The sequence below is a fragment of the Xyrauchen texanus genome, chromosome 6, assembly GCF_025860055.1.
Source record: "Xyrauchen texanus isolate HMW12.3.18 chromosome 6, RBS_HiC_50CHRs, whole genome shotgun sequence".
In the NCBI taxonomy this organism is placed as follows: Eukaryota; Metazoa; Chordata; class Actinopteri; order Cypriniformes; family Catostomidae; genus Xyrauchen; species Xyrauchen texanus.
In genome coordinates, this window is record NC_068281.1 from 48714734 (window position 1) to 48735304 (window position 20571).

Sequence of the window (20571 nt, forward strand, 5' to 3'; positions counted from 1 at the left end):
GAAGGAAAGGGCACCTAGGTGCAAGCGATCCACCCGGTCAGTTCGTCAGCGTGTTACCGAGTTCTACCGGCTCGGACCTGAGAAGACCCTGGACAATACTGACTGAACAAATAGATTGTAAAATCTCACAAAGGTATTAGGTGTTGCCCAACCCACTGCTCTACATATGTCTGCCAGGGAGGTACCCCTGGCCAGTGCCCATGAGAACGCAACACTCCTTGTTGAGTGAGCTCGGACCCGCAAGGGGGGGGCACGGCATGGCCTGGGTGTGGTAGGCCAATGAAATGGCATTGCAATGGCACGGCAACGACCCTCTTAATGGAGGCGAACGCGATCAGCAGGGCCGTTTTTAGAGAGAGGGCCCTGAGTCCAACTGATTCCAGCGGCACGAAGGGGGGTCTCTGAAGGCCCGTGAGGACCACTGAGAGATCCCAGGAGGGGAACAGGCTTGGCCGGGAAGGATTTAACCTCCGGGCGCCTCTTAGAAACCTGATGATCAAGTTGTGCTTACCCAAAGACTTACTGTGTCTTGTCTTACGTCTTCTGCGTCGTGGTGAGCCGTGATAGCAGCAAAATACACCTTCAAGGTGGACGGGGACAGCCTCCCCTCCAACCTCTCCTGCAGAAATAGGAGCACTGACCTAACTGCACTCCTCTGTGGATCTTCAGCCCGGGAATAACACCAATTCGAGAACAAACGCCACTTCAGTGCGTATAGTTGCCTGGTAGAGGGGGCTCTGGCTTGGCTGATTGTGTCTACGATGGTAGGTGGTAGACCAGCTAGATCTTCTGCGTCCCATCCAGGGGCCAGACGTGAAGTTTTCAGAGGTCTGGATGCGGGTTCCAGAGCATGCTACGTCCATGAGAAAGAAGGTCCTTCCTCAGGGGAAATTGCCAGGGAGGGGCTGTTGCGAGGAGTAGGAGGTCCGAGAACCAGGCCTGGGTGGGCCAGTAAGGAGCCACTAGGGAGTGAGAGCCACGCATCCAAGCTCCGTGCTAGGGGCACCAAGGGGGCGATTATTTTTGATGTACCCGGCGGGGCTTCGCAGCGAGTCCTCAGCTTCAGACGCCGCACTCTCCAATACAGCGGCAAGCTCATCCACCTCAAGCTCTAGAGGATAGGCAGACTGGCCGTGAGGCCAGCCGCTGTTGCCTCGAGCACAGACAACGAGCGTGCTGGGGGGCAGGTGGTCAGGAGCTGCGCTCGCTGCCATCCCCTGATCGCCTCCATCGCCAGCCGCACTGTCCTCAATCCCGTGGGAAGGAGCAATGCGGGGGGCGGCTGGAGTGGTGTGCTTTCGGTTGAAAGCAAGCCGCTGCAACATTGGCATGGTCATGCTCTTGCAGTGAGAACATGAACCATCCACAAATGCTGCCTTGGTGTGATCGCAACCTAGACACATGAGACAACGCCTGTGGCCGTCTGAAGCGGAGAGCACTCTACCGCATCCAGGAACTACGCAGGGGCGGAAGGGCATCTTTATAAAGACGCGTTCTGAAAAGGACATCCAACGCCAGCTGCGTATTTCCTCTTTTAAAGGAAATCCCTCTTTTATAACTCTTAGTTTCTTGCGCTGTCGAAGTGCCCAGGAGCAAACTGCACTGCCGTGCAGAGAAGGAGAAAGCCGCTGTAATGCGCCGTCGAATCCAACAGGCAAGCTTCAGAGGAAAACAGGAACATGTGTGTAACTCGCAGCTGACTGCAACACGACCATCGGCTCCGAATGAGATTTCTGAATGAACTCGACGTATTTGCCCGCTTTTATACCCGTATGTCCGGAGGGGGTATGCAAATAACCCAAAACACCTACATCACAATAGATTACAATAGGATTATGTAATGGATTAGAATAATAGAAATATGGACCATTTGTGTCTTCACATTCTTTTGCCCAATAACTACATGCATGCTGTTAACACTCTCTCTCGTTTTGTCTGTCAATGTTCTAGTGCAGAGGTGCTAGGGCTGGGTATCGCTAGCCACCTCACGATACGATAAGTACAGCAATACACATGTCACGATTCTATATATCATGATACATCACAATATCATGGTTCAAATTCACATTTAATTTCAATTAGTGGTTGAAATTAAGTGGTGTGGTGTAGTGGGCTAAAGCACAGAACTGGTAAACAGAAGGTTGACAGTTCGATCCCCACAGCCACCACCATTGTGTCCTTGAGCAAGGCACTTAACTCCATGTTGCTCCAGGGGGACTGTCCCTGTAATAAGTTTAAACATTTTTCTTTGGATCCGAGCGGGTAGTGCAACAGCAAAGCTGAGTTCACCACGGTTTCACTCACCTCTACTAGCGAGAAGCACTGCTGTTGGATCTACGGCGTCTTTCCAGCTGATGTTCTCTCTCTCTGCATGCTGTGCTGTCCATGCCCCTGGGTGCTTCGACAGCACTTTTCACTTCTTAATAGAGTTTTCCACTCATAAAAAAGCAATACACAGCAGGCGTTGACCGTCCATTTTATCCACCCCTAGGTGGTCCAGCTGATTTGGGACCGATTTGGCATGGCACAGACAGATCTCTTTGCCTCCCAGGACAACTCCCACTGCCTGCTCTGGTACTCTCTGACAGAAGCTCCTCTCAGGACAGACGCGCTGGCACACAGCTGGCACACAGCTGGCCCCGAGGGCTGCGCAAGTACGCATTTCCCCCAGAGAGCCTCCTTGCTCCATGCTGTGCAAGGTCAGGGAGGATGAGGAACAGGTCACCTTAGTGGCTCCTTACTGGTCCACCCAGACCAGGTCCTTGGATCTTATGCTCCTCGTGACAACACCTCCCTGGAAAATTCCCCTGAGGAAGGACCTTCTTCCTCATGGATGGGGCTCCCTCTGGCCCGCCACGAAGCAGTAGATGGCAAGTCCCTTGGTAAGCATGACTTGATTATCAAGTTCCTGAAAGGCGCCCGGAGACTGAACCCTCCTGGGATCTCTCAGTGATCCTCTCGGGCCTTCAGAGACCCCCCTTCGATCCACTTTATTCAGTTGAGCTTAAGGCCCTCTCTCTGAAGACGGCCCTCCTGATCGCGTTAGCCTCCATCAAGAGGGTTGGGGACCTGCAAGCGTTCTCTGTCAGCGACACCTGCATGGAGTTCGGTCCGGCACATACTCATGTTATCCTGAGGCCGTGACCGGGATATGTGCCCAAGGTTCCTACAACCCCTGCAAGCGCTGCCCAGGAAGGATGATCCAGGTTAGCCACTATGCGTCGCTTCCTGGATGTTCTCCTCCCTAGCCTTCTGCCCTGCGAATTCAGTGGAGCAATTCGCATCCAGACCCACTACGAGCCACAGGTGCTCTGTACTGGAGTAGGGCTCCACAGGCATAGTTCCCTCTTCAGGCAACTCCCTGTGATGTATTTTCTGTGGTACGGTCCTCCTGTCGGCAGACCCGCATCTCCATTGGGCAGGAGCTACCACCGCGCTGCTCCCACGTACGGCTTCACAACACTTATGGTGTATTTGCCACGTTACCTCCCCCTAGCCTGGGCAGGATGTGGCCTCCACAGGGTCTTTTCCCCCTGAAAGGAAATGACCGGGAAAGACCGCCTTCCCCGATGCATTCATAGCGCTAAGACAGCCCCAGCCGCTTCACATCCTATGCGAGACATAGAGAGAGAAAAGGCCGCGGCTGCTGGGATTGCTCCCATGCTAGTCATGTAGCACCTGTTCCCCCCCTCAGGGGTGCCAGGAACCTAAGGTCTGTATATGACATCTCTTTTGGGGGCGTTGGGGAGGGCTACGTGCAGCCGACACAGTTGCCTCTAGCACGTAGCAGCCTGCTTGCACCTGTCTCGTCAGTTCACATAACATGGACTAGTGAGTGGCGCTTTTGAATGGGACCCCTTGTGTCACTTCATTCGACACAACATCGAGTGAGTGACAGAAGGGGAACGTCATAACCTCCGTTCCCTGAGGGAGGGTATGAGACTTTGTGTCCTTCCTGCCACAGCACTAGACCTACCACTGTAAACGGCCATGCCTTATTCTCGGCTCCTCAGTGCAAATCCTGACTGACAGACGCACGTCTGCTTACCTTTATACCCGAATGTCCGGGGGCGGGGCATGCAAATTCTGTCTGCCAATTTCACATTGGCCTTTTCTCAAGTTCAGAGGTACTCGAGGTTCCCAAGGAAGACCCCTTGTGTCACTTCATTTGACACAATGTCTTGTTTTCTCCCTCAGGGAACGAATGTTACGACAGTAACCATGATGTTTTCGGATGCAGCCAAAGGTAAAAGCACTTCAAGTATGCTATAAGTAAATATATTGTTCACTATGCACTGTATGTACAATTGGTTTGACAAATTGAGTTTATGTTATTTACTACATTAAATTGTGTGATATAGCAGCATTGTTTTGGCCACCCTGCTATCTACATATCTGCATCGGCCATTAAAAAACCCATATTGGTTGACCACTACTCTCCTGTGCGACTACAAAATCTTTCAACGTGTTTTTATAAGTCAGGTTCTCTGGTTTGTGTGCAGCTGTGTTGTGTTCTCTGTTGTTAATATCAATGTGGTGTTCTGGATTTACTCTAAACAAAGCAAGTTTTCGCTTAAATGCCCAATCTCACAATAGGGGATTGCGTGAACTGTTGCTCTCGTGCAATCTCATGAACGCACATAGGAGAGCAATGGTAAGTGAAACTTTAAAAAAATTTATAAATTAGATTTTTGCTTATTTCTCAGCAAACATTATCGTATGCATTCAAAACATGTGTCATACATTGGCATGGTAACCAAGATTTTACAGCCAGAACAATTTTTACTACACTTACATAACCATTTGAATAACAAAACTATAATGAAGTCATGCCACAAGTGAATAAATTATGTTGTGGATATTAACACCCAGTTTGGGCTCATGTGGAGGTCAGTGATGTCATGTGCAGGTGGAGGTCTGCTCATAAGTGTGAGCTCTGTCTCTGGCCACACAAATCTCTCCCTTCATAAACATCTGGGTCACCAATGCTTGGCACCTTAATTTTACTTGATTAATCATGATAATCATCATTACAGCATAAGCATCTTTCCCTCAAAAGAGTGTTGCCATTAAGGCATTCTTCATCAGAGAAGTTCAGTTGCTTGAAGAAAACGACCTGAATCACTAATGAGATCAAACAGCAATTAACAACTTGCGCTCTTAATGATGGCAAATGCTGAGCATGCCACACTGGTGAACCTCGAAAATGACTGCAAGTTTTCAGTGATTTCCCAAATGAACAAACACTTTTACATGGAATTTTTGGGAAATGTTGTCATGCTAGTCAAGTTTCAATAGATCTGATGACTTTAAAAGTCATTATTACAACAACAAAATACCTTCTACAGTACAAGCATGGTCACGTTTTACTGCAGTGTACCTGAAATCAAAATTTTCATTTTCATACAGTGTAGAGTGATTTGAATATTATTAATAAGGTGTTCACAAGACCCAAAATTCGGATTATTATGTACCTACCAAATAAATAAATGGACATGAAATATTGAATTGCTTCGAAATTATGTTATTATGTGAGAAGAATGAAATTAAGGAGTCTCTAAACGTTTTTATTTGGTGAAAACAACCATCTGACTGCTTGATATCTTGCTTATGTAAATTAAGGGCTCTATTTTCATGGCCACGCTAGGCGCAGCATTATACAAAACGACCGTGAACTGCAAAGTGCAAGTGGCCTTAGTTGGAAGTGTTTGCAGTTTTTGTGGGCATATGCATGCAAACTGTGGGTTATACGTTAACGAAGTTTCGCAAAGAGTAATTTGCTATTTTCTGAAGAAAATTTAATTGCGCTAAGACAATTATTTACATTTAGGGCTCTATTTTCACAACCGCACTGGGCGCAGCTCTACGCACAACTACAAAGCATCGCGTCTTATCCAATTTTCGTAAAAGAGAAAATTCTAAGTGCAATTTTCGTGTCATTGTAAATTGCTAGTGCGTGGGTGGGAGTGTTTACTTGCATGAAAATACCAAAATGAATACATGGCCATGCCACTGCACATGTTTCCCATAGCACTGCGCTCAAGATGTAGTGCTCTTCAAATAGGGCCATTACATTAACATGTATTTATTTGGCAAACACTAAAAATGTTTCCCTCTGGCTAAACAGCAAAAATATAATGCCAATAGTAGGTAAGCAATGTTTTAAACTAAAGGATTTTATACAAACTCTAAGATTAATGATTAAGTGTCTATGAAGTCCATCCCGAATTGTCTGCGAAAGTGCACGCAGATGCAGTGTCCTTTTTTTATTTGGATGATTAAGTCTTTAGTTGGCATTAATTTATTGTCTACGTATTCTATTTTAATTCCATTTTAGTGCAGTCCATCCTATGACAAAGATGATGCTGACAGAGATCAGTGAGTTATGCATGAGGTAGGCATTGCAGTAGTCCAGTCTCTATATAACGAGAGCCTAGACAAAGAGTTGTGTATAGGAAATGTACTTAATACAATACTACTTTCCAAATAAGAAAATAAATACATAAGAAACATTGAATTCAAATATAAAAAATTCCAGAGAGCTGTATAATGAAGGCATTTATATGCCAGCTGTCAGATTGGGATTTCTAGAAAACAGAATATTAACTTAATCAGGTTTTGGTAATCGGGTAAATGCTTACATGATGCATTTCATATCTTCCTCAAAGAAACTAAATAAAATGGCATATTTATAATATAATGTGTCTGGTTATAAAAAAATATACATATCAAACTTGAAAAAATAGCAAATGCCAAACTGAATTACTCATTGCCATTAAAAATATGAACACCCATTCTCACTCCCACACCTACTTACAAAACATCTGAACAACGAACATTTCCAGATGCAGTTGTGCAGTCTTCATTGTATTTAACCCAAAGCTAAACCTTTGTGAATACTGCTGTCAGTGTGGGCACATCACAGGCCATTATCTGCCCCATCCACATTCATTATTGAAGCTAATGATCTGTTGTCCTCCACGCACCTCATTGAAGGAGCACTACATTAGACATCTTGCAAGTTAATTAGTAATTATAAACGTAAAAGATTAATCAAAGAGAGAGAGAGAGTTTATGAATGTCCCTCTTCAAGGGCATTTGAAAAGAGAGAACTATTATAGTGTAAAGACACTACAATCTTTTCAACAGTCGATGAGAAGAAAAAATAGTCAACTGAAGCAACAGAGTAAAGACATACACCCCATACTGTAATATCACTTTATCTTGCATCTTACAAGTTTGAAATGCTTAGTTCACCCCAAAATTTTAATTATCATAATTTACTTATCCTAAGGTTGCTTCAAACTCTTATGTTTTTCTTTCTTCAGTGTAACAGAAAATTAAAATCTTTTCTTCCACTGCAGCTCTCAAACTTCTTTCACACTTGTTGCATATTCGTTCAGATGTATCACAGCAGGTTTGATGTCAATCATGGCAAATGTCATTGGTTCTTGTAAAAATGTGCGGTGCGTCAAGTTTGAATATGAACGAGTGAGAATGAAATTTGAGAGCAGTTACAGAGGGGAACATTTTCAACATTAACGACTTACTATCGACATTATCGACTTTTTGGTTTGTTTCGGTCTTTCGCTCAATCAATCACATAAAATTATCATATCACCTCATTTTATAATTTTATGGTGCTTCCTGTCTTTTTTGGAAAACTACTATTTTCCTCATGTTTAAAGAAGTAATAGCATCATGTTTAAAGTCTAGTGACCTGGGCTGCGTTTCCCAAAAGCATCGCAAGCTTAAGTTGATCGTAGAGACCAATGGCACCAATGTTTTCTACGATCTACTTGGCTTACAATGCTTTTGGGAAACGCAGCCCATATAATTATATTATATTGTATTATATTATATTGCATTTTCCCAATTAAATTAGAAACTGCTGAGATCAGTGTACTCTTACGATTATGTTCTTCATGGTCTCAGGAAATTGTGAAATGGCATGATGCTATGTCAATAATTCTGCATCTGGTTTCCGCTTGTAGATGTTGTTTTTGAGGTTAGGTGGAACAAAAAACTTATATAATAATATTCATAAGCACAAGTGTTTAAAGAATGAAGAGGACTTGTATATGGTAAATCCATTTAAATATTTTTATCTAAAAGCAGTTTTGGGTTATGTAGGGTTTGAAATAGCAGTTCAGATGGAAAATAAATGCTGTATATTAAAAAACTTTTGCAAATAAAAAGCAATTTTCTTGCTAATATTACCACAAAGACTATGATAAAGCCTACGGCTTTGATAAACATTATACCTTTACGAAGACAAAGCTCCATGGGCAATTCAGTTGATTAAACTGATGTTGATGTCTTTTGAATTTGAGTGGGTATTAAAGCTGGGGCTGGGAGCTAGTATGGCATGTGGCCAGTGTTTTGAAGCACCAGAATCTTATAAGAGCACTCTGGAACATTCCACAGGGCTCCACAACTGCAGCCAGAGGGCATCGTAAAGGAGTGCTCACTATCAGCATCCTGTTCACTAGCAGACCTCAGGGGGCCAAAGCAATGAGATAAACAAAGAGAAACCAAACTGACCCAAGCGCCACAAACACAGAGAAGTCACAGTTTGAGAGAATCCTTAAAAATCTACAGAATATGTTTGATTCCAGTCATAAATGTTATATTTACAAAGATGTTTTTAACATGCTCCAAATAAAATGTATGCATACATTATTTCCCTAGTTGTGTATGATAAGCTTAAAGCTCCCTGAATAAAATAGAAAGACTAAATCACAAATTAAAAACTTTTTATGTACTGCATTTCATACGGTGTACGATTATTACATATATAACAAGTAGTAATAAAAAATACAATTTTATCTTATATCATAATTGTTATACATAAGGTGCATTTTTAGTTTTTTTTTTAATAAAAGGGATAGTTCCAGTCCTGGATTCTGATTGGTCAATAGCACTGACCTATTAATTGAGCTTCTATAGGGCTATTACACAAAAAAATTATATTGTCATCCTTCACCCTGGGTTAACGAAATGAAATTGTGTCATGTTTCACACGGTTCATAATTTACCCTGGATTAACAATTCATTCTGGGTATTCGTGTTCACACTGTTCACAGTATTTCACACTGTACATTTGTAAACCCTGGGTTAGCATACTTATTTGCATATTCGCAGTGTCAATAACAATGATTGCCCAAAAAAATCAGCTCTGTTTGTCTTTCGTCATATGAAACTTACCACGAAAACGCATGCAAGTATCGGAACTGTCACGATTCCCTTGTTGTCTGCCCCATGTTTCACTTGTCTTTGTCTTAAAAAACTACACTTCCCACAATTCCCGGTTCTCATCACTGCCATCATTGTGTCATTGTTTGCACCTGTTTGTCGTTTGTGTTCCTCCTGTGTCTGTATATAAACCCTGTTTGTTCTCCACTCCTTGTCGTTTGTTTACATTGATGAATGTTTGTTATGGATGTTTCTCCCGTGTTTTGCTGTTCCTGTTTATGCCTTGTTTCCCCAGTTCATGTTCCTTCGAGGTTTTCTTGTTTCTAATGTTTATATTTTTGTTTATCCCCTCGTGGATGTTTTATTTGTTCCCAGTGTTTTGTTTTACTCGTTGTCTTCTTGTTTATTTAAATAATAAAAACATAGATCCAACCCCTTGTCTGCCTCCTCCTGCATCATAACAGAACGAACGACCAAACGATGGATCTAGTGGTCCAACAGGCCAACTACCAGCTGCTTTGCCTGAAGCAAGAGGACCGACCTGTGGAAGACCACAACCGTGACTTCCTCGAGCTGGCGAATATCGCGGACTTCCCAGACTCCTCCCTTTGGCTTTCTTCAGGGGCAATCTGAACGGCGCACTGAAGGAGCGGTTGCCGCAGGCGACACGCGGTTGGACTATCCGCGACTACCTGGAGAAGACCTTACGGGTGAGTGGCTCGCCGTTCACTGTGGGCGTTGCTGAGGAGGGCCCTACCTCTCCTCCCACCGTGGAGACTCTCCAGTCGTCCATGGCTCTTCCTGTCGTGCCCGCCTCACCTGTCAGCGAGCCAACCCCTACACCTGTCGCCATCAACGAGCCAGCACGGCCCACTTCGTCCGCCCGGAGGAGGAGAAGAAGGGCTTCCGCCTCCCAGCCTACATCAGCCTCAGACGTCAGTGAGCCAGTGCCTGTAGCCTCAGACGTCAGTGAGCCAGCGCCTGTAGCCTCGACCGTCCCTGAGCCAGCGCCTGTAGCCTCGACCGTCCCTGAGCCAGCGCCTGTAGCCTCGACCGTCCCTGAGCCAGCGCCTGTAGCCTCGACCGTCCCTGAGCCAGCGTCTGTAGCCTCGACCGTCCAAGAGCCAGCGCCAGTAGCCTCGATCGTCCAAGAGCCAGCGCCAGTAGCCATGACCGTCCAAGAGCCAGCGCCAGTAGCCATGACCGTCCCAGAGCCAGCGCCCCTCGAGCCTAAGACCCGCAGAAGTGCGCAGTTAGGTCAGTGCTCGTGTTTCTTCAGGAGAGGCTGGAGAGGAGGCTGTCCCCCTCCACCCTCAAGGTGTATGTCGCCGCTATCGTGGCCCACCACGACACGGTAGATGGCAAGTCTCTTGGTAAGCACGACTTAATCATCAGGTTCCTAAAAGGTGCCCGGAGGATAACTCCCTCCCGGCCTAACCTGTTCCCCTCCTGGGATCTCTCGGTCGTCCTTACGGGACTCCAGAGACCCCCCTTCGAGCCGCTTGACTCAGTTGGACTCAGGGCCCTCTCTCTCAAAACCGCCCTGCTGATCGCGCTCGCTTCCATCAAGAGGGTCGGGGACCTGCATGCATTCTCTGTTAGCGACGCTTGCCTGGAGTTCGGTTCGGCAGACACTTTCGTGATCCTAAGACCACGACCGGGCTATGTGCCCAAGGTTCCTACCACACCCTTCAGGGATCAGGTGGTGAACCTGCAAGCGCTACCCCGGGAGGAGGCAGACCCAGCCCTTTCACTGCTCTGTCCAGTACGTGCTTTACGTATTTATCTGGACCGCACACAGAGCACTAGATGCTCTGAGCAGCTCTTCGTCTGCTTTGGGGGACAGCAGAAAGGGAACGCTGTCTCCAAGCAGAAACTCGCCCACTGGGTTGTCGACGCCATTTCCCTGGCTTATCTCACCCAGGCCGTGCCCCCCCCTTGCGGGTCCGAGCCCACTCCACCAGGAGTGTTGCGTCCTCATGGGCACTGGCTAGGGGCACTGCCCTAGCAGACATTTGTAGAGCGGCGGGCTGGGCAACACCTAACACATTTGCGAGATTCTACAATCTCCGAGTTGAGTCAGTATCGTCCCGTGTTTTCTCAGGTACCGAGCCCGTAGAACTCGGTAGCACGCCCACGATCTGACCGGGTGAATCGCTTGCACCTAGTGCCCTTCCCCCTAACCAGGGGAAACAGTGCGCCTTCATTCCCAGGAGATCTCAGGTTTGGGACACTGGTTGATTCCTCCCTAGCCCTCGTGGGTCGCAGTTCAGCGGAGGAACTCGCCGACCGAAGCCACTGCGGGTACCGCAAGCTACCCTGTACTGGTATAGGTGCTCCACAGGTAAGGCCTCCTTCGGACTCCCCCTATGTGTAACACCATGGTTCTGTCCCCTCTGGCGAGCGGACTCCCGTGTTTCCCTTAGGCAGTCATGGCTGCCTCGGTTGCCGTGCTGTATGTTCCCCCTCTATGAGGCTGGATCCACCACCGCACCAACTTTTCCACAAAGTCAGGCCTCTGATGGTTTTGCCACTTAAACTTGCCTCCCCTCTCGGGTAGGCGTGGCCTCCGCAGGGTCTTCTCTGCCCTGAATAAGGGCTAAGACCCCCTTCCCTCAATGCGTGTAAGGGCCCCGGCCTTAGTTGCTCTATGCGACTAAACATAGAGAGAAAAGAGGCCCGGCCAGGCTTGGCCCGTTCCCAGGTTGGCGGCCAGCACCTTGTTCTCCCCTCCAGGGTAACGATAAGGAATCCTGATGGCTTAAATGGGGCACTGCGGAAGGGTACATGCAGCCTGATACAGTTGGTCGTCCTGCACATAAGAATACCTGCTCGCTCCTGTATCAGAAGTTCACGTACACGACTCAGCGCATGGCACTTTTATAAGTGGACCCCTAGTGTCGCTTCTCTGACACAACGTGGAGAGAGCAACAGAAGGGGAACGTCTAGGTTACGTATGTAACCTCCATTCCCCGATGGAGGGAACGAGACGTTGTGTCTCCCCTGCCACGTCGCTGAGCCGAGCCACTGTTGTGGCCAGACCATTTCCGGCTCCTCAGAAAAATCCTGAATGAACTCCCGTATTTGCGCTGCTTAAATACCCGTATGTCCGGGGGCGGGACATGCAAATACTGGTTGCCAACTCTCATTGGCCTTTTTTCATAGTTCAGAGGTGAATATCGGCGCTCAAGAGAGACCCCTAGTGTCGCTTCTCTGACACAACGTCTCATTCCCTCCATCGGGGAACGGAGGTTACATACGTAACCTAGACGTTTTCCTTCACAGCCTCATTGTCATTCCCGTTAAAAATCAAAGATGGCGCTAGCATGAATGTCTATTTACAATATTCCATGACCTCCCACATCCCAAAGGTGTTCTATTGGATTCAGATCCGGTGACTGGGAACTCACTGAAGAACTCATTGTCAAGTTCATGAAACCAGCTTGAGACAACTTTTGCAGCCCAACTGGCTCAAGGTTTGAAGTGTTGTGCATTATAAGGTGCTATTCTGCTCACCAAAATTGTACTATAATTGTGTCTACTGTCAGCTCAAACAAGTCTGGTCATTCTCTGTTGACCTCTCTCATCAACAAGGCATTTCCATCCACAGAACTGCAGCTCACTGGATGTTTTTTGTTTTTGGCACCATTCTGAGTGAACTCTAGAGAATGTTGTTGAAAATCACAGGAGATCAGCAGTTACTGAAATACTCATACCAGCCCATGTGGCACCAAAAATCATTCCACGGTCAAAATATTTTGGGGTATTTTTTTCCCCATTCTGATGGTTGATTAACTGAAGCTCATGGCCCATATCTGCATGATTTAATGCATTGCACTGATGCCAAACGATTGGCTGGTCAGATAATCGCCTGAATAAGTAGGTGAGTATATATTCTACTGAGGATTGGTGGTGGCGTAGTGGGCTAAAACACATAACTGTTAATCAGAAGGTTGCTGGTTCAATCCCCACAGCCACCACCATTGTGTCCTTGAGCAAGGCACTTAACTCCAGGTTGCTCCGGGGGGATTGTCTCTGTAATAAGTGCACTGTAAATCGCTCTGGATAAAAGCATCTGCCAAATTCATAAATGTAAATGTACTTCAAAATGTTGACAAATTAGTTTTCAAAAGATACAAAGCATTTAAAATCTGCAGTCTCTGTCTTTCAGCTAAACAGACCAAAATGATGATGTCACATAGATACTGAGCAATTTTTTCCAATCAATTGCTTCCTAGAATGAGAACGCACCATTCCCCTACATTTGATCAGCGCATATGACTGTGTTCTCATCTTCACTGCTGTTACCTTTGCAGGACTGTTCCATGGGAGCACAAACCATGCTGAAGGATCGTTTCAAGCTGAATTTCCATTAAGAAATTTAATTTAAAGCTCCAAAAATCACCATACCAGCAAATACATTTAATGCTAAGTTTAAATGAATGCTAACTGATCACCTTCTTACGGCAGAAGAAAGAATGGATTGTGTGAAATATTGGTGAAAACTTTGTCTGGACCCATGGAAAAATCATTATGCAAACTGACTACAAAACACCAGACATGACTGCAGTCATTAGAATTTCTGGCCAAGTAACCAAATCTCTAGCCTTTCCTCTGTCATTACCAAAATGCACTATAAATAAATATGCAATAAATGTCCTCAAAAGCAATGTCTCTTCACATCTTTCCTGGTCTGTTTGTCCACTTTTCTTTAACCACAACAATTTTCTCATATCTCTCTCTTTCCAGCGTGGTATCAGTTCACAGTACTGCTTCACACAGAGACGCCTGCTGGACAACAAATGTGCATACCGCACCATCCCAAGACTCAACCAACTGCTCTCTGCCATCCACCTCACCCACCTTCCTCAGGCTGAGATGACTGGGCCACTCACCCCACACAGAGCAAAGCCTGGATACCCTTCCTTCTTGGGTTGGAGCCACTAAAAATCAGACGCCTCCTCCTCCACACCACATGCAATATGAATATATATATATGTGTATATACACTGCCAAATGTTTGGGGTCACTTGACTGAAATTATTCTCTAAAAACTTTTTGATTTAAAGTCATATGCTTAAATGTTTGAAATTAGTTTTTTAGACAAAAATATACTGCATGCCCAATTATTAGGGAAATTGTATCCCTCAGGATTAATTTTATTGTTGAACAAACACAATGCTCTCAGTCAATCCAAAATGTTATTGAACCTCAAACCTGAATGTTTAACAAAGAAAAGGTGAGTTTTGTCTTTCTTAGGGGAATATATAAGTGTGCACAATTATTAGACTAAATTACAAAAATAATTTCTCCCAACTCAATTGTTTATTCTCAATTTTTAGTGTACGTGCAAAAAATAAATAGCATAAAATGACAATTTAATAAGATTTTTGGCCTTTCATAAATATTCAGTGACCAATATAGCCACCCTAATTTTCAATAACTGCCATAAGCCTTCTAACCATGGAGTCTGTCAGTTTCTTGATCTGTTCACGATCAACTTTCACTGAAGCAGCAAGAACAGCCTCCCAAATGTTGTTCAAAGAGGTGTATTGTCTTCCCTCACTGTAAATCTCACATTTGAGAAGGGCTCACAAGTTCTCAGTAGGATATAAGTCAGTTGAGGAAGGGGGCCCAAGTCGTCATTTGGGCATCTTTGAGGCCCTTGCTGGCTAGCCAAGAAGTAGAGTACTTGGATTCATGTGATGGAGCATTGTCTTGCATAAAGATCATGCATGGCCTTCTTTAATGCTGAGGACTTCTTCCTGTACCACTGCATGAAGTAAGTACTTTCCAGAAACTGGCAGTATGTTTGAGAGTTGAGTTTCAGTCAATCTTCAACTTGAAAAGGTCCAACTACCTCATCCTTAATGTTAGCAGCCCATACCAGAACCCCACCTCCACCTTGCTGGCACCTGACTCGACGTGGTACCCTGTGTCCATTAGTGATCCAGCCAAGGGCCCATCCATCTGGTCCATCAAGAATCACTCATTTAATCTGTCCATAAATCCTTTGAAATATATGTCTGCATGTATTTCTATGCCCAATCTTGACACTTCAACTTGTGAATATATTCAGTGGTGGTCGTGTTTCAGCCTTCTTGACCTTGGCCATGCCTATGAGCACTTGGCACCATATACTTCTTGACAGTCCAGGTAGGTTGCAGTTTTGGAATATGGTAGAATTGGAGGATAATGGGTTCCTGGTTGCTTCACGTTTAATTATTCTCAAGTATTTTGCAGTTAATTTGTTCCTTTTCTTCTCCATGCTTTTTTTGTGCCCCAGTTGGCTATTCGCAACAAAATGTTGGATTGTCCATTAATAGTTTAGCTATTTCAAGAGTGTTGCAGACATCAGAAAGGCATTTTACAATATTTGACTTTTCAGTGTCAGTTAAATCTCTTTTTTGGCCCATTTTACCTGAGGTAATGAAAATGCCTAATACATATGCATAGCTTGACATAGTGTTAGTCACCTTCGCCACACCCTCCCTCATTACACATATACATACCACCTGAAAATGATTGAATCCAATAAGCATTCAAGTGGTGGTGGCGTAGTGGGCTAAAGAACAGAACTGTTAATCAGAAGATCGCTGGTTAGATCCCCACGGCCACCACCATTGTGTCCTTGAGCAAGGCACTTAACTCCAGGTTGCTCCAGGGGAATTGTCCCTATAATAAGTGCACTGTAAGTCGCTTTGGATAAAAGCGTCTGCGAAATGCATAAATGTAAGTTTATATGGTTAGGAGTTGGAAAATGTGCATGGAAATAATGACAAGATCAGAATACTCACTTGCCTAATAATTGTGCAGCAGTTTACAGTATAATTGTGCCAACATATTAATTTATTTCATTACAAAACTACAATTTTATTAAAAAAAAAAAGGTTTTGAAATTGATGACTTGGGCCAATTAATTAAGAAAAGCAGCTAATAAGTGTCCAGTATAGATGGGAACTCCTTCAAAACTGTTTAAAAAGCATCCCAGGGTGATTTAGAAGTACTACTAGACCAAAGTGAAGAAGAGGTCCATGTACAGTCCGTGTACGTTGCATTAATTTGTTTTTCCTTTCGAAATAATAATAATAAAAATGAAATATGCTTTGAATTTTGTCTTATGAAAAATTTGTGAATTTCTAATGTGTATTTCTCATGGATTTAAAATTAATATGCAGCTTGAATATTTGAATTGCACTTGTCGGTAGATCTGAAACGCGATTGGTCAACCTGCGCTGTCATCCATCCTGCCTCAATCCAGCCCATCAGAATAAGAGTTTTAACATGATATGGCTCTGTAGATAAGATACATTTTTAGCATTTAACATTCTTTCAAACACTTGGCAGTTGCATATTTATTATAACTCTGCTGTTGCTTGTTAAGCAACCAGACAATGGATTTATACATTGTGGAGCGGAGGGGGGCGGGGCCGGTCGGAATATCGCGCGCCCGGTCCCCAATCGGCCTGATGAGGCGCGCGAGGGACAAAGGCGGCCGGTGACGATGGTTCGAGAGAGAGAGAATTACGGGCATGTCCGTCGTGTGTTTGTGTATGCTTTTGGCTTAAGTTCTCATTAAATATAATTTATGTTGACAAGCCGGTTCTCGCCTCCTCCTTGCCCATCCTTTAACTGTTTTACATACATCAACTCACCATGATGCTGAATAGCTCGGTTTTAAAAGGCAGGGTGTCAATTATAATAAAGTGTTGTGACGGAAAATTTTCAAATTCAAACATTTCTATACATTGCAAATGACTAGATTTCCATTAGTGAGTTAATAGCGGATTGGTAAATGCTGTTGTGAAACTTTGTGCTTTCGCTCGGTTGTTGTCTGCACACTGTAAAGCAGCTGAAATATTAAAATATGATGGCAAATGGCTTTGATCCTTACACAATACAGATGTGGACTTGCGTGACAAATGCATGACAAAAAAAAGAAAAAAAAAGAAACATGGTATCACACAACATTAGACGGTGCAGAAGAGACATGATCAGTAAGGGGCAGTCATGTTTCATTCTTTGAAAGCAACCCTAAACTGTCTAATAAGGGTCCCTCTAAAACAGGGACAGGGTCAGGTTGTCAGTGGAAAACTGAAGCGAGAACAACACAAAACAAAATTCACAAAATGCTGTAGTAAGCAATATTAAGCCAAACTAGCAATGGCAAATTGGCAATACACTATCCAGTTGTTGGTTAAAAGTATAAATGGATCCAATTCTGTGATGCTTTCACAGAACCATAATGCAGCGGCAGAACAGAATAAACATAAAGGAGCCAATTTCAAGTTTTTGTGTGCATATTCCATCGTAAATAACTAAAGATCTCCAGATACAGAGCAAAATAAAAAAATATCACATACAAAAACTTAAGTGTCCCACACTTACCTGTATTACATATTTAGACAAATTTTTCAAAATTTGCAACAACACTGTATTATCGTATTCAAGCTAAAACATCACTATATATGTTGCTGCATTCAGTTGCTGGTCTGTCGGATAAATCCATCGTTTGGCTGCTTTATGTGAGATTGCAGAGTTTTCAGTTGAATACATTTTCAACTGCCAAACATTTGGAAGAGGGTTAATGTTCATAATTAAAGATGAGATTAACCTATCTGCAAAGCTGTACCGTGGTGAACTGTTATTCTGATGGACGTGACTGAGGCAGGACAGATGACAGCGAAGGTAGATAGTGTTTCAGATCCACCCAAGTGCAAGTGGTCTATTCATTTTATATTCATAATATTCATATTCATTTTGAAAAGCTAAATATAAATTATATATAAATTGTGCTGCAAATGACAAAAAACATATCCAAATGTTGACAAAGACACAAAACAAGCGACATGGATTACAAATAATTTAAATATATATGGAAATCCCATAATCATCCCAATCATGGGATGTATATTTCTTTGTTTATAAAAAGACAAATGAGTACCATATTCATACAAATGACTACTATGTCATGTCAATTTTCTACACAATGGAGTGTATTATCAGTATCCCATATGCATGTACACATACATATTATATATGTTAATTGTTACTCATGTGGCCTCATTTATATTTGACATTGCTGTTTGAGAAACAAAAAACATGGAAATAAACTGGAAATGAACAGTTTGATATGGGCTAACATCATTTTTGTGAACAACTGAACTTCTATAATTTGCACATTAACTTAGACTCAATATGCGCCCAAGAAAATACAGATGTGAAGCTTCTGTCCAGTCTAGCTCAATATGTGTTTGACAGCCAGTTTAAAATTTCCGTGTGGAAGTAAGGAATCATGTTCTATAATTTGATGCATCCTCTCTTTGATATAAGAAAAATAAAACAACAAAGAATAACAGGAAATATTCTATTCAAATCATTTCTAATTGTCTTAAAAATGCTTTGAAAATTTTACACTATCATTTTGTAAATCTATTTATTAGAAATGTGTGGGCTGGGTCGCTAAAGACCCAAGCTATGTATTAATGTTTGGTGAAATGGCAATGCATTTAAATGTTAATGTGTTCTAACGCAGCTGCTTGAATAGGGTTCTGAGAATTTTTCTCAAAATATTATACATTTATACTTATAGTCAATAATTGTATAGTGTTTGCTTTTGGCTCAATGGCTTTAGTTTTTCTGGCTGAAAACCTTATTATTAACTCACAAATGGAATCTAGTCATTTACAATGTATAGAAATATGTGAATTTGTTTTTATTTGGTAATTTGCATCACAGCATTTTATAATAATTTATACCCTGCCTTTTAAAACCTGAACTATGGCGTTATTAACAGTAATAAGTGAGTTGTTTCTGTATGAGTTATTGCATGCGTTTAGTTGGTCAGACAGGAACATTTTCTGGTTGATTTACATGTGAGAGCAAAGTTGTAATAAATATGCAACTACCAAATGTTTGAATAAATGATAATGTTCTTGATTAATAATGAGACTAATTTATCTGCTGAGCTGTATCGTGTTAAACTCTTATTCTGATGGACCTGATTGAGGCAAGTCAGTTGACAGTACGGGCTGACCAATCATGTTTCAGATCCACGCACAGGTGCAAATACAATTTTCAAGCTGTTTATTCATTTTATATCAGTGAGCAATAAACATTTGAAATTAGTTGATTTCTTTGTTTTGTTTTTAACTAAATGAAGAATAAAAGAAATGTTGCTTTTCGTTTTTTAAATGAAAAAAGCTATATGTAATATTTTATTTTCTATTTAAAACAAAACAACTGAGTTAAGTGATTAAACTTGATTTTTCAAAGTTAGTTATGAAAAATGACTCACAGATTTTGAAAGTGCTGAAAATGTACTATATATACTTATTGTCCTTTAAAATAAGTATATACATTTTTAATGCATGTATTTCTAGCTTATGAAAGAAAACAAAATTATATGTACCGATGACAAAAAGCAAAGCCTTCCATAGTTTAAAGATAGAAAGGCACAAAAATATCAACAATTCAAGTAACACAGGGGGTCTGGGTAGCTCAGCTACACTGACTACCACCCCGTGCTGAGTGTGCTGAGTGATTCCAGCCAGGTCTCCGAAGCAACCAAATTGGCCTGGTTGCTAGGGAGGGTAGAGTCACATGGGTAACCTCCTTGTGGATTAGGTTCTCGCTCTCAATGGGGCGCATGGAAAGTTGTGTGTGGATCGCGGCGAATAGCATGAGCCTCCACGTGCGGAGTCTCTTCGGTGTCATGCACAACAAGCCATGTGATAAGATGTGCGGATTGACGTCTCAGAACAGGAGCCAACTGAGACTTGTCCTCCTCCACCCGGATTGAGGTGAGTAACCACGCCACCACAAGGACCTACTAAGTAGTGGGAATTGGGCATTCCAAATTGGGGAGAAAATGGATTGAAAAAAAAGTAACACTAATCATTTCCAAAACTCTAAAAGAGGGGTTGACTAAATTAAAGAACTAGTCACCATAGGTTGCGTATTCATTGCAATGGGCATTAAATCTCTTGAAATTTATTGAAATGAATAAGTTAGTGTCAAGTCTTGACGTGCCTCTGGTGTAATTGCTTTACAATTGTTAAAGAAAAATTTACAAATGAAACATTAAACATCTCATCTCTTCCCTCCTTCAGTTTCATGACAAATCAAATGTGTGAGTGGGTCATGCAAAAAGCCTCCAAATGTGTCAAACCAGCTGTCTGCTTCCTGGCATTGAAGCCAGCCCATTTCTTCCCCTGCAGAACAATCAAATGAACTGCAAATATGGATGGATCCATTTAGGCCTTCAAGCTGTGAGCTTCAATCTCAAAGCACCCCAGGGATCCTTGGGCCAAGAGAAGTCCCTGCTGTCAACATAAAATCTTCCTCCATACAACTTACCTCATTAATGTAAGATCT

At 43.2% G+C, this 20571-nt stretch overlaps 1 protein-coding gene across 4 annotated transcripts in view; it reads right to left on the bottom strand.

Moving 5' to 3' along the window:
• The window catches only part of LOC127644620 (zinc finger protein 521), a 201369-nt gene that overhangs the window by 62905 nt on the left and 117893 nt on the right, over positions 1-20571 (bottom strand). The window lies entirely within an intron of this gene.